Source organism: Paroedura picta, chromosome 12 (assembly GCF_049243985.1).
Source record: "Paroedura picta isolate Pp20150507F chromosome 12, Ppicta_v3.0, whole genome shotgun sequence".
Lineage (NCBI taxonomy): Eukaryota > Metazoa > Chordata > Lepidosauria > Squamata > Gekkonidae > Paroedura > Paroedura picta.
The window spans coordinates 11,726,155-11,740,014 of NC_135380.1; the positions used below are offsets into that span (position 1 = coordinate 11,726,155).

The window sequence follows — 13,860 nt, forward strand, 5'->3', positions numbered from 1 at the left end:
TTACATTTCTTCCTTTAAAAAAGAGAGAAAAAGGAACAAAGTGGTGGGGGAAAAAATCCACCAACTAGATAGATTTTTTTTTTTTAAGAAAGAAGAGAACAGGGGACCTGAAGACCTGAGGCTGGCCCACAGTGTCTCACAGACACATAGCTCCATGACTTGAGAAGCTCTGGTCGTCTACACCAGGGGTAGCCAAACTGTGGCCCTCCAGATGTCCATGGACTACAATTCCTATGAGCCCCTGCCAGCGAACGCTGGCAGGGGCTCATGGGAATTGTAGTCCATGGACATCTGGAGGGCTGCAGTTTGACTACCCCTGATCTACACAATCCAAGACAGCAACGGATGGGGGATTATCCTCTACCATCTCTCAATGGAGACAAAGCAGCAATTCAGAACTCATACAAAGAGGGGCAACAAATCATTTCTTTAGAATTCCACATTGAAATGGTTCAGCAAAGTCTTGTCCTTGGAAACTTTATAATTGTTTGGATATATATACTGAAATCAACAGTTTTAATGATAAATCAATACTTTCAGATTAGGTTCTAATAACCTTCTCAAGCACACCCTACGGCACCTTCAGATTTTCTTCCTCAGTTTGTCCGCTGACCAGATCAGGTGTTCTTCTGTGAGGGTCAATCATCGCAACGATAAAGCCGGGCTTCTCCTCTTAGCCCCCCAACGCAGGGTTCTGAAGAGGCGTCAGAGACACCTTCTCGATCTGTCCATCAAGGGAGGACCTTGCCATTGGCTCACCAAGTACCCCACCCTCGGAGGAGGCTATAAATTTGGAACTTTCCTACAGCAGACATGCTGTTCCCGATCCACCCCCAGACTCGTCTACACTTGAAGGCAAAAATCCACAACATGAACAGGCACCTGTGCCTTGGTTTAGGGATGTCGTTGCCCATGGCTATGGGTAAGTGTTTGTAGTCTAGTGAGCAGCCACACCTGTGGAGTCCGGGTCCAAATCCTTAGCAGAATAGGGTTAGGGGTCTAGGTTTGGCCTGGAGATCTCCCAGGATTACAACTGGTCTCCGGACAACAGAGATCATTTCCCCTGGAAGAAATAGAATAAAACCCCACTGTAGTCCCTCCCTTGCCCAAATTTGCCCATCCCTTGCTTGATCTCCAAATCTCCAGGGATTTCCCAATTTACAGCAGTTTATTCTGACTCCCAGTCCCTGCCCACTCATGGACAAGCTGTTTGGCGTGGGCATTGATATGCTGCCTCCAGGTGCATTTTGTACAGAATGTTTATTTAAAACAAGGCTTTTGCAACACACTGAAGAAACATGTGTCTCAGAGGGCTGGCTGTGGGAGGGTCTCTTGAAGGGCTGGACCCATCTATCATCTGCAGACCTCTATAGCAGGGGTAGTCAACCTGTAGTTCTCCGGATGTTAATGGACTACAATTCCCATGAGCCCCTGACAGCAAACGCTGACAGGGGCTCATGGGAATTGTAGTCCATGAACATCTGGAGGACCACAGGTTGACTACCCCTGCTCTATAGTACTCGATAGACCTTGTTCTCTCATTCTGTTGTCCCGAGGAAGCCTGTTCCACTGAGAAACCAAACTGTCAGGAACTTCTTCCGGATGTTTAGACGGAATTTCTTTTGAATTAATTTCATCCCATTGGTTCTGGTCTGTCCCTCTGGGGCAAGAGAGAACAACTCTGCTCCATCCTCTATAAAATGAAGGAGAGGAGAATGCTGGGCGCTGGTGAGGCACGAAGCAAAATCAATGAAATGAATGCATCTGCATTGATCGAATCACTCCTGGGAGAACGACCCAGTCCTTTTAATCCTCTACTGCGGAGCCAGAAGGGGGCACCACAAACCCTAAGGCTTGGGTCTCTTCAAACGACTCTTGGCACCTATCTTGAGCCTGTGACCCCACAAAGAATGTGGCCCTGCCGCTTCGAAGTTTAAGCCCTCCGATGGGAAAGGAACGTTCTCCTCCCATTCGGATAAGATTTTACTTCCTAAATGGCATTCTGCGAGGCATAGAGAACAGACTCACCGGAGCCTTTCTTCAATAGCGCATCGCTCTGCTTAGCTTTGGTGAGCAGGGGGGCAATGGCCAGGATTGTGCTCTTCAGCTTTGTAGCCCTGCTTTGCTTTTTCCAGAGTGAGTACCAGAAATAAAACTACAATGGGGGAGATGGGGATGGTGGAGGGGGATGGAGGCGCGAATGCTCGAAGACAGCGAATCTTCAGCTAGCCCATTGGCCGTCACTGGTCAAGAAATCCCACGTGGGGGAAATAGACCAACGACAAGATGAACATTGTCTGTTCTCTCTGGAAAGCAGCTGAACCTAAAAGCTGATCCTTAAGCAGAAGTCATTGTAAGACAAACACACACACCTCCGGTATGCAGCTCCTCCCTGGGTGTCCTACTGCCCTGTCCTGTCCATATATGTTGTAATATTTGAGTATTTAGGATGGAACAGAGTTGTTCTCTCTTGCCCCAGAGGGACGGACCAGAACCAATGAGATGAAATTAATTCAAAAGAAATTCCGTCTAAACATCGGGAAGAAGTTCCTGACAGTTAGAGCTGTTTCTCAGTGGAACAGGCTTCCTCGGGAGGCGGTGGGCTCTCCATCTTTGGAAATTTTTAAACAGAGGCTGGAGAGCCATCTGACGGAGAGGTGGATTCTGTGAAGGCTCAAAGGGGGTGGCAGGTGACAGTGGATGAGCGATAAGGTTGTGAGTGTCCTGTATCATGAGGAGGGTTAGTCTAGTTGACCCATGAGGTACCTTTCAACTCTATTATTCTATGATTCTAATATTTCTATAGAAATAGGGAGCTTGAGGGCTGTGGAATGTTCATATGAGTTTGAGCTTGCTAACAAGGACCTGGAGAAGAAGTGAGATCTGGTCATGAAATGATTCTGCATACTTCCCACTGATTCTCTCCCCCCCCCCCATGTTTGTCACTTGATCTCACCTGGTCTTTTCAGGGCTTTGACTCTCGCTAGGCTGAACTCCCATTCAAGAGGCTGCTTTTGGCTTTCCACACTTTTCTTTTTGCAAAATCATTATTTTTGCAACAGGAGCAGCCACAAATGCAAAGAAAAGATGTAGAAAAGGATGCACTGGAGACATGACATGGGTGTTAGGGGTGCAAGGTGCATGCAGCGGCATAGGTAATTATGGACTATATTTTAGGGCATGGCTCAGACCCTAAAACTCTAGCCCTAACCCTGTAAGCCATGCTTCATTTCTCGAGCAAAGGGCATGAATTCGAGTATCATGCACATCTAGCACTATGATGAGTTCTTGATTTTACAATCGTCGGGGGTTGTTTCCTTCTTTCTCTGCAGCTGAAGCTCTCAAATGCCACGTTTGTGATTTATACGATCCCTTTCAGGGCTGTCTTAAAGGAGAAGGAGTCTGCGAAGCATTACCTGGACAATGGTGCATATACATCGACTACTTTAAGAGTATGTTTGCTCTCAAGTGAATACCTACTTTCTGCGGTCAAGTCCTCTAATTGTACATGTGATAGTGAGCTGGGCCAGGAGATCCCACTCAGCTCATGCCACATGTCTCATGTCTATGAGTCCTAAGTTCCCAGCGGAGAACTCTCAGAACGTGTCTGCTGTAAGTCAACATGGGGGACACGTGAACTTCATAAGGTGTAAATCAGCCCTCCGTTTGCTGAGGGCCGTGAGGACATCCTGACATGAACTGTCTGCCACTGGACAGTATATCCCAGAATCCTTTGCAACAGATAGTGATTATGTAGGAGAGAAGTGAAAATTCCAGAGAATGTGACTAGGGATGCCATCTTCCAGGTAGAACCTGGGGATCCCCCAGAATCAGTTCCCCTGGAGAAAATGGTTGCTCAGATGGTGGGCTGTATAGCACCCTACCCTACTGAAGTCCCTCCCCTCCCTAAACCCTGCCATCTGCAAGCTCTACCCCCAAAGTCTCCAGGTTTTCTCAACCCAGAGCTGGCCTCCCTAAACATGACATAAGTATCTTCAAGTCCAGAACAATTGAAAGCTACAAGCAAGTTAGTGAAGAATACAAGGGCATCCCCTATTATGTGGCTTTGACTTTTATCTGTAATGCCAATAAAGCTATGATAGGTAGGTAGGTAGGTAGGTAGATAGATAATGTGGCTTTGACTGGAAATGAATAAAAACTCTCGGGGAAAACTCTCATGATTTGCTTGTACTAAAATGTGTTTGGGTTTTAATCTCTTTTCAGAAAATGGGGAAAAATGGGCTACACGAGGGTGTACCACGCCTGGCATATGGTGCGAAGATATAGAACAAGTTGAACATGACTTAATCATGACCACAGCATGCTGTAATCATCGTGATTTTTGCATGTATCAAATTGTTTTCCCTCCAAGAATCGTGGGTTGAGTTTGTACCCCACCGAGAACTGTGACTTGCATTCCACCTCTGCCCATGCTGCATACCCAGGAAGTCTGCTTTCTGCCTACTTTACGCTGGGTTCCTCGACTCTCTGAAATCTTGTCTTGGGTCGTTTCCAAATAACTTTCTATCATGTACTGGCTGCAATGATTTCCTTTTCGCTTAAGGAAGTGTAATACAATGTTTAGTTGCACAATACATCTTGTACTAATCATGAAAAGCTGGTGGCCCATAAAGAACAGAGGAGGAGGAAAAAATATTGAGAAAAGACCTTAGGAGGAGCAGGGAATCAGACTTGGCTCATCAGATTAGACGTCCGCACTCCTAACCACTACACCAAGCTGGCTTTGTTATTCTAGCTTTATAGCTTACTCCTCTGCTGGGGCTGACTGAGTGGAGCAAAAATTGGCCAGGATCCTGCTGTTCAGTTTGGCAGCTGTCCTCTGTTACATCCAGAATGAATGCCAGGGGGGAAAATATGGTCAGAAAGACTGGGAACACGGACTGCCAACGCGAGAAAAAACCAAATCCTTCCCCAATGGCCCATCAGCTAGTGCTGGACATGGAAGTGCCCCTCCTTTCCAAACATAGGGAATTAGAAAACTCATGAAAGGCACATCATGCAAGGAACCCAGCTAGCAACTAGACCTGCAGAAATGGCCTTCCATGTACACAAGTTATAAAAAGCCTTCATTCTGTCCCCCCTCCCAATGTGATAAACCACCCTATACAGTTCTGCAGAACTTGAGCAGCTTGAGGCAAGGATTGGGGTCAGCAGCATCCACTCATTAGCTGCTAAAGGATAAATTTTCCGGTGGGAAGGAATGCCTACCAGCCTCTAGGTTGGACCTGGGGAGACGCCCGAATCACAGCTCACCCCCAGACTACAGGAATCCAAATTTTACATTGCAAGATTTTTATTTTATAACTCACCGCAAGATGATCCTCAGTAGTAGTGGGCAATAAACAAACAAACAAACAAACAAATCAATAGTAACATCTAGCCAATGAATGCACACCTGCTCAATAGTGGACCAAATCTCAACCAATAAGTAAGCATCTATACATCCTTCTTAATGAAATTTGAGTCCAGTGGCGTCTTTAAGACCAAAAACTTTGGTAAAACACTTTAAAAATCCATAACATTATAAAACCAGTGGGGGGACATGTTAACTTCCCAGGACATTCAGATTTCTCTGCACCTCCTTAGGGTTGCCAACTTCGGGCTGGGGAAAACCTGGAGACTTTGATGGTAGAGCCTGCAGAAGTTGGGGTTTGGAGTGAAGAGCTTAAAAACATGCAAACGACTGAAAGCTATACCCTCTGGTGTCCCAGAGTAGTACTGGGACAAAGAGGCTGTTCTTCAAAAATAACCAGACCATGGCTGATTTTGCTGGGACAAAACAAGGTTAGGAAGCATGGCAAGTGAGGCATCTCTTAAGCCCCTTTCAACTCATGCAGCAGGTATGATCTGTCTCCATGCTTAATTGGATGGGATGGCATTGACTCATTCACTCACATGAATGAATAGGGGGCCATCAAGTCACAACCAGCTTATGGTGATCCCACCTCAGGGCATTCAAGGCAAGTGATGCACAGAGGCAGTGTATCATTGCCGTCCTCCTCATAGCAACCTCAGTCTTCCATATGGGTCTCCCCTCCTAGTAGTGACCGTGGTTAATCCTGATTAGCTCTGATACATTTGGGCTAAGCTGGGCTATTGGCGTGGCTTCTCCCCTACATACTTTGAGGAAAATGGTGCTGTATCTAAGGCCATTTCCAGTGCACAGTTTTTCATGTGTAAGTCTTCATAAGCATGGCAGGAGAGGGACAAAAATGTTTTTTGCAAATAAACCAACAATGTGGGGCTTGCACCATTCTTTGGGAAGTCTGCCGATTTAATTGGAGAAATTAGCTGTGAATTGCAGACTTAGCGGGAGGTGGGTAACTACGTGTTCTCCATCAGCGTTTGCAGCAATTCTAAACAAACCAATTGGGGCAAACTGGAAATGTTCTTTATTGAAAAGAATTAGAGAGGCACAAGCACACAAGAAACCCCATAAAGCAGATAGTCAAGATTGTCTAATGAAAACAAGGGGGCGAAAAGGGATATTGGGGGTTTTTTGGGTGGGGGAGGTGATAATTAATGTTCCTGATGTGACAAGAGACTTGGCAGGGAAATGCACAGCGTTTTACAGAAAGATGAAAGCCTATATTATTATTATTATTATTATTATTATTATTATTATTATTATTATTATTATTATTATTATCAATCTCAGTATCAGTATCAGTATCAATATCAATATTGACATTAATAATATTAATACTAATATAGATATTAATATTGTCATTAATATTGATATTAATAATATTAGTAATATTATTAGTGTCAACATCAACATCAACATCAACATTTACATTAACATTAACATTAACAATATTTAATTTATATCCTGCCTCCCCCCCGGCACTATACGTAAGTAAGGCACTATGAATACACGGAGAGAGAAGAAGAAGGCAGGTCCACATGCAAGTGGGGAGGGCAAAGAATCCCAGAACATAAGCACAGCACTGGTGCTGGGAGCCATATTTTTATAGGAAAAATGTTACCTTGGGCTATGCCGGCATTCTAGCCCCTAAAACAAAGCAGTGATGCAATTTCCTGCATTTGACCATGACACCAGAAGACATCTAATCGGTGTGTCTGCAGAAGTACAATGTTCTGGGAGGAACTTTGTGGAGTTAGAATCATAGAATGGAGTTAGAAGGGACCTCCAGGTCCAACCCCCTGCACGATGCAGGAAACTCACAACTCCCTGCCCACCCATGGTGACCCCAATTTCCAGAGAATGCCCCTCCCAAGAAAACCAGAATCCCCGGCCATTCTGGCCTGGAGAAAATTCATCTCCTGACCCCAAAGCGGTGATCGACATTTCGCTGGGTGTGTAAAAAAGGGTCATCGGTGCCAAGCACTGACACAGCTCTTCCTGTCCACCCACTCAGCTGCCAAGCCTGTAACACAGGGGTAGTCAGCCTGTGGTCCTCCAGATGTCCATGGCCTACAATTCCCATGAGCCCCTGCCAGTATTATGGCACAAATGTCATATAACATTGGTGGCTTAGTGGGAGATGCAGCATGGAGTGACCAATTTAATGCCTTCCTTTTCCTATGGCATAAAAGAGTTGGAGATGAGCATTGGAGTTAGGCATGCATTATTCTGGAGGATTTGTTAAGACCAGTTATGGGCACAACATAGCCTTTAGTGGGCAATTAATCAGGACCAGAGAAAACTGATGTTCTAGGCCAATTTTTGGTGTCTTTTCAATTTCCCTTTTTGTTTACTTAAACCTCTGCTCAACAGACCTCAGACCTCAGTGTTCCGTGCCTCTCTGGAGGGAAGTGACCATATTCAGTATCCATTAGGCTGAATTTGGGGGGCAGAGGCTGTGTTTCTTGGGCAGAGGTTGGGTTTTTTCTTTCTTTTCTAACTCACTGGTTAACCTAGGGAGTTCTTGGAGTACCTGCTGTCTTCAGTAGGTGACCTTCCTTCACTTCCCTATTGGTAGCCAAGGGACCATCATGTTCACTATGGGAACGAAGGATCATCATGAATATGATGACATTCCAAACTATTGGCCTCTCCATGAAGGTCAATAATGTGACTATCAAGCATTCAACTGAAGCCTTGCAGTGGACATAGAGGTTATTTGGGGGGTTTGTTCTGGTCATTTGTACTGTTCTGTTTTCTGGGATCCCTCCAGAACTGACTTCCTGCCTCAAGTCATTTAAATATATCTCAAAGTTGCTCAGGAGAACTTTTCAGACCCATAACATAGACCAAAGGGTCTCATCACTGGTCTTGCCCTCTGCGTTTTTGCTGGCAACCTTGCTTCTCCATCCAATCACCCATTACTAGCAGAAGACCATTCATTCATTCATTCATTCATTCATTCATTCATTCATTCATTCATTCATTCATTCATTCATTCATTCATTCATTCATTCATTACATTTCTAGCCCGCCACTCCCGAAAAGGTTCATGGCGGGTTACAAACGTTCCTCTATCAAGGTCAGTAGGATCAAGTGCAACTGACATAGGGTCTCCAAGAGTTTCAGGCCAAGATCTTTCCAATCATCTGCTCCCTATTCCTGGAAATGCCTGTAAAGCAGATATTCTGCCAATGAGCCAGAGATGTTGATGATAAGTATCAGGTTTGTTTGAGTTTCCTCCTTCTGTTTCATTTGATCTCTAATTAATGCCTTGAGTATGGATGAATGTGTTAGCATTGTCTGAATACACAAAAGCAGAGCTGCCGAAAAGAATAAAATAGTTTTATTTAGAAGAGAGACAACTTTCTATAGAAAGAGGAGAGAACCCTACCCTCTAACTACCCAACTGTTCTTTTTTCATTCAGTCTGTTCATTCTGAAGGCAAGCTGGGAGGAAGCGTGCTCAAAGGAGTCAATCAGGAGGTTGGAGAAGATTATTTGAAAAACACCAGGAAGTTCCTACTCTAACTATGCTGAATATACATATACTCTGATGCCTACTGCATGTTCTGTTCAATCATGCATGCTGCAGATCTTGCATGTCCAACAGAATGTTCCCCAATGTGACTATCAAGCATTCATCTGCAGCCTTCCAATGGACATGGCATGTTCTAATTTTAAGCTAACCCTCGCTGATAAGAGATGGTTCCCCCTAAACAATTTGACCATTTCTACTGTTTCTGGGCTCCTTCCAGGACTGATTTCCTGTTCCAAAGTGTTTAAATATTTCTTTGACTTGTTCAAGAACAGATGCAGGAGAACCAGAACACAGGCAGCAGAATTCCTTCTGTGTTGCGACAGTCCGTGTTCTGCTGACAACACCTTGTTTCTCCTTCAAATCACTCCTTATTGGCAGAAGAGGGGGAAAAATGAACAAGATTCTGCTTCTTGGCATTGGAATACTTCTCAGTTGTGTCCCAGGTAAGAAAGTCAGCAAGGCAAGATTGTTGGGATGAGTGTGTGAGAAGGAAAGAGGAAAGTCATGTATTCAAGGTTGCCCATGAAGGTTGTCCTCTGTACAAACCCAAGGTCAGATGTTCTTACGCTCATGAAGCAGAGGTGAATTGGGCTTTCCATTGTGTCTTATCCAATCATTGTCAGAATTCCTTAGAATTAAATCTCACATAAGTTCCACTTGCTGTTTTAATCCCCCCCCCAAATCTTTCATTTAAAAATATTTACATGTCAGTGTGAGAACTGTATCTATGTACATTATACAAAGATGTGACAGATGAAATTACAGAATCAGGAAGGGACAGAAATAAAGGCAATGTATTTTCAATCAACCATGATTATGCTTCTCCACTGGTTTGCTCTCCCCCGCCTTCTGCTCCTCCTTATTTCCAATTTAACTTGGATAACTTCTACAATTAATTCCAAAATTGAAACAGGCACTGTTGTTCTTTTTTTTAACTAGACTATGTGAAGAAACAATATAAATATATAACACAAGTTGGAAAGGCGGGGAAAGTTATACACAACAACAAGGCAAGAGTACAAATTATAGAAACCAGTAAAAAGAAAGATGTTACATGCCCCATCTCATAAATTTACCCTTAAGGTAAAGGTAAAGGTATCCCCTGTGCAAGCACCGGGTCAGGTCTGACCCTTGGGGTGACGCCCTCTAGCGTTTTCATGGCAGACTCAATACGGGGTGGTTTCCCAGTGTCTTCCCCAAAATCTACCCTTAGTGATTCTATTTTCTTCATCACTGTATTCCCTTGATGATCTGCTGTATTAAAGTATTAAGCATTTTGCTTTGCCCAAAAACATAGACTACTTTATTCCTACTTAGTCCAGTACTTTTTCTGACAGGGAAGTTTCTATTTCCAGACCTTAGTAAAACTTTATCCAGCAACAATTAACATACAAAGAGCTACCAACTGTGAGGCAGATGCCAATAAACAAGAGTAATCTATTTCTGTTCTGCACCCTAAAACCTCTAACCCTATTAGGCTTGCCAGGTCCTCCTTGGCTTCTGATAGGGTTGTCAAATCAGGGTTGGGAAACACATAGAGATTTGGAGATGACATCTGGGTAGGACCTCAGTGACATAGAGTCAACCCTCTAAAGCAGGGGTAGTCAAACTGCGGCCCTCCAGATGTCCATGGACTACAATTCCCAGGAGCCCCCTGCCAGCGAATGCTGGCAGGGGGCTCCTGGGAATTGTAGTCCATGGACATCTGGAGGGCCGCAGTTTGACTACCCCTGCTCTAAAGCATCCATTTTCTACAGGGGAATAGATCTCTGTGGTCTGGAGGTAATTCTGGGGGATCCCCAGGTCCCATCTGAAGGCTGATGCTAGGGGAGTTTTCAGAATCCTAATCTAACACCCCCTTTCTCTAAAATATGGGGAAAAGATTTAGGCTTTGCATAGCATGCAGTTTTAATAAGATGATCATCCTGATCCAGGCAAGATAGATGCTCACTTCTTCCTCGAAGCTTCGCAAAGACATTTTGGATTATAGTTTATTCCTCCATTTACACGACATTGCCAACTGATTCTCTCTTCTCTTATAGCTAAAGGTCTCGTCTGCCATTTCTGTAGAGACTATAGAAGAGGGGCCGGCTGCATCAAAGAGGGTACCTGTAGAGCTCAACGAGGACAAAAGTGCAAGATAGAGGAACTCTTTATGCGTAAGGAATACTCCCTCATGACTCTCTATCTTCCCCTTATTTCCTGATTCTTCAACCGAATGATAGATTGCAACGGATATGACGCAGGCTGCCTCTGGTCCAGTGAGGAATTGCCTGCTTTCAGTCCAAGGCTCTCAACCTGAAGAAATTGAAGAGAAGGAGGAAAAAAAGTCTTACAGATAATCGAGGAATTTCCTCTTGTCCAGGGGTAGTCAACCTGTGGTCCTCCAGATGTCCATGGACTACAATTCCCATGAGCCCCTGCCAGCAAACGCTGGCAGGGGCTCATGGGAATTGTAGTCCATGGACATCTGGAGGGCCGCAGTTTGACTACCCCTGAGTCTTGTCTTTACCATAGAGATTAGGGGAAATTCCCAGAGTGTCACCGAGTGTCACATCTTCTTATAACACTGCAATGAAATGAGCTAGAATTCTTTTTTTAAAGAGAAGAAAGCTGGAATTAGCAGGTGAATGCAATAGACTGTTACCTGGGGGTCATGCTACATAGCTGTTACAAAGTTAAAAAACAAACAAACCCAAAGCAGTCAAGCGGCGGTAAGGAGAAAGGCAGCTTCAAAGGACAGGGAAAACTTCTGCATGAATGCTCTGTTTTTGCCACGAATGTTGCAGCAGCCCAAGGAACTCCATGGGAATCCTCCCCAAGGGAAAGCAGCCAAGGCCATTAGGGCGAAAAAAGATAAGATCAGCTAAGGATCCCTGGCCCTAAAGAAGTCTGTCTGGTCTCGACCAGGGCCAGAGCATTCTCTGTTCTGGCCCCTACCTGGTGGAACGAGCTCCCAGAGGAGATCAGGGCCCTGATGGAGCTTAAACAGTTCCGCAGGGCCTGCAAAAAGGAGCTCCTCCACCAGGCATTTGGCCGAGACCAGACGTAATCTACAGCGACCAAGGGCCCCTGCTCCCCCCCAACCCCCCCTCAGAATTCAACGAGATCTGAACACAATGGAAAAATGGGCAAATGAGAACAAGATGCAATTTAATAAAGAAGTGTAAAGTTCTGCATCTGGGTCAGAAAAATGAAAAGCATGCCTACTGGATGGGGGATACGCTTCTAGGTAGCAGTGTGTGTGAACGAGACCTTGGGGTACTTGTGGATTGTAAACTAAACATGAGCAGGCAGTGTGATGCAGCGGTAAAAAGGCAAATGCCATTTTGGGCTGTATCAACAGAGGCATCACATCAAAATCACAAGATGTCATAGTCCCATTGTATACGGCACTGGTCAGACCACACCTGGAGTACTGTGTGCAGTTCTGGAGGCCTCACTTCAAGAAGGACATCGATAAAATTGAAAGGGTACAGAGGAGAGTGACGAAGATGATCTGGGGCCAAGGGACCAAGCCCTATGAAGATAGGTTGAGGGACTTGGGAATGTTCAGCCTGGAGAAAAGGAGGTTGAGAGGGGACATGATAGCCCTCTTTAAGTATTTGAAAGGTTGTCACTTGGAGGAGGGCCGGATGCTGTTTCTGCTGGCTGCAGAGGAGAGGACACGCAGTAATGGGTTTAAACTTCAAGTACAACGATATAGGCTAGATATCAGGAAAAAAATTTCCACAGTCAGAGTAGTTCAGCAGTGGAATAGGCTGCCTAAGGAGGTGGTGAGCGCCCCCTCACTGGAAGTCTTCAAGCAAAGGTTGGATACACACTTTTCTTGGATGCTTTAGGATGCTTAGGGCTAATCCTGCGTTGAGCAGGGGGTTGGACTAGATGGCCTGTATGGCCCCTTCCAACTCTATGATTCTATGATTCTAATTCAATCAATAAGCCACCCCCCTCAGAATCCCATCAACAAGCCCTGGACCTGTTTGTATTACGATTGTTTACTGTTATACTGTGTTGTGTTTGGTTGCAATTGTTGGTTATCGATGTACATGTTCTACAGACTGTTTTATGTATGGTTCTCTGTTATAATGTAAACCGCCCTGAGCCTCTGGGGAGGGCGGTATAGAAGTATGATAAATAAATAAATAAATAAATAAATAAATAAATAAATAAATAAATAAATAAATAAATAACAATATTCTAAAGTAGTCAAGGCCGCTAAAGTGCTAACAGGAAGAAAAGAACCCTCAAACAAAAGCCCGAAGGAATAAAAACACCTTAACCTGGCCCTTCAAGGCTGGAAGGACAGGCACGGGGTCCGGTGGGCAGTGCAGGACCCTGCCACGAATGAAAACCCTGGTTGTGCTTGCTGCTGGTCTCGGAGCGGTTTACGAAAGCAATTAAATGCACTAGAACAATTAAAACAATTGACAATTAACCTGCCAATCGATAGGTGATGCCCAATTATTTTTTGTCTGGTTGGGGCAGGCGGTGAGCTGTTGGGTTGCAGTGAGGAAAGCCCGTTTGTTGTTGGTTATATTTCTTTGTCTGAACTGTCCTCAACCATAAGCCTGACGGAAGAGCTCCATCTTGCAGGCCCTACGGAACTGCGTTAGCTTCCATTCCCCCTTATTTGCATCTTTGCTTTTCCATGGCAGAGGCTGTCCTCTAGCCATACAGAATCACAGAATCATAGAGTTGGAAGGGGCCAGACAGGCCATCTAGTCCAACCCCCTGCTCAACGCAATCAGCCCAAAGCATCCTAGAATCATAGAGTTGGAAGGGGCCATACAGGCCATCTAGTCCAACCCCCTGCTCAACGCAGGATCAGCCCTAAGCATCCTAAAGCATCCAAGAAAAGTGTGTATCCAGCCTTTGCTTGAAGACTGCCAGTGAGGGGGAGCTCACCACCTCCTTAGGCAGCCTATTCC

The 13,860-nt window shown here is 44.9% G+C and overlaps 1 long non-coding RNA gene across 1 annotated transcript; it reads left to right on the plus strand.

The window, feature by feature from the left end:
* The first annotated feature begins 1,953 nt into the window (after positions 1–1,953).
* Positions 1,954–5,691, plus strand: LOC143821915 (uncharacterized). Its single transcript, XR_013225968.1, has 3 exons — positions 1,954–2,136; positions 3,333–3,452; positions 4,225–5,691. It is a non-coding gene; the product is annotated as an uncharacterized LOC143821915 (long non-coding RNA).
* The last annotated feature ends 8,169 nt before the right edge of the window (positions 5,692–13,860 follow it).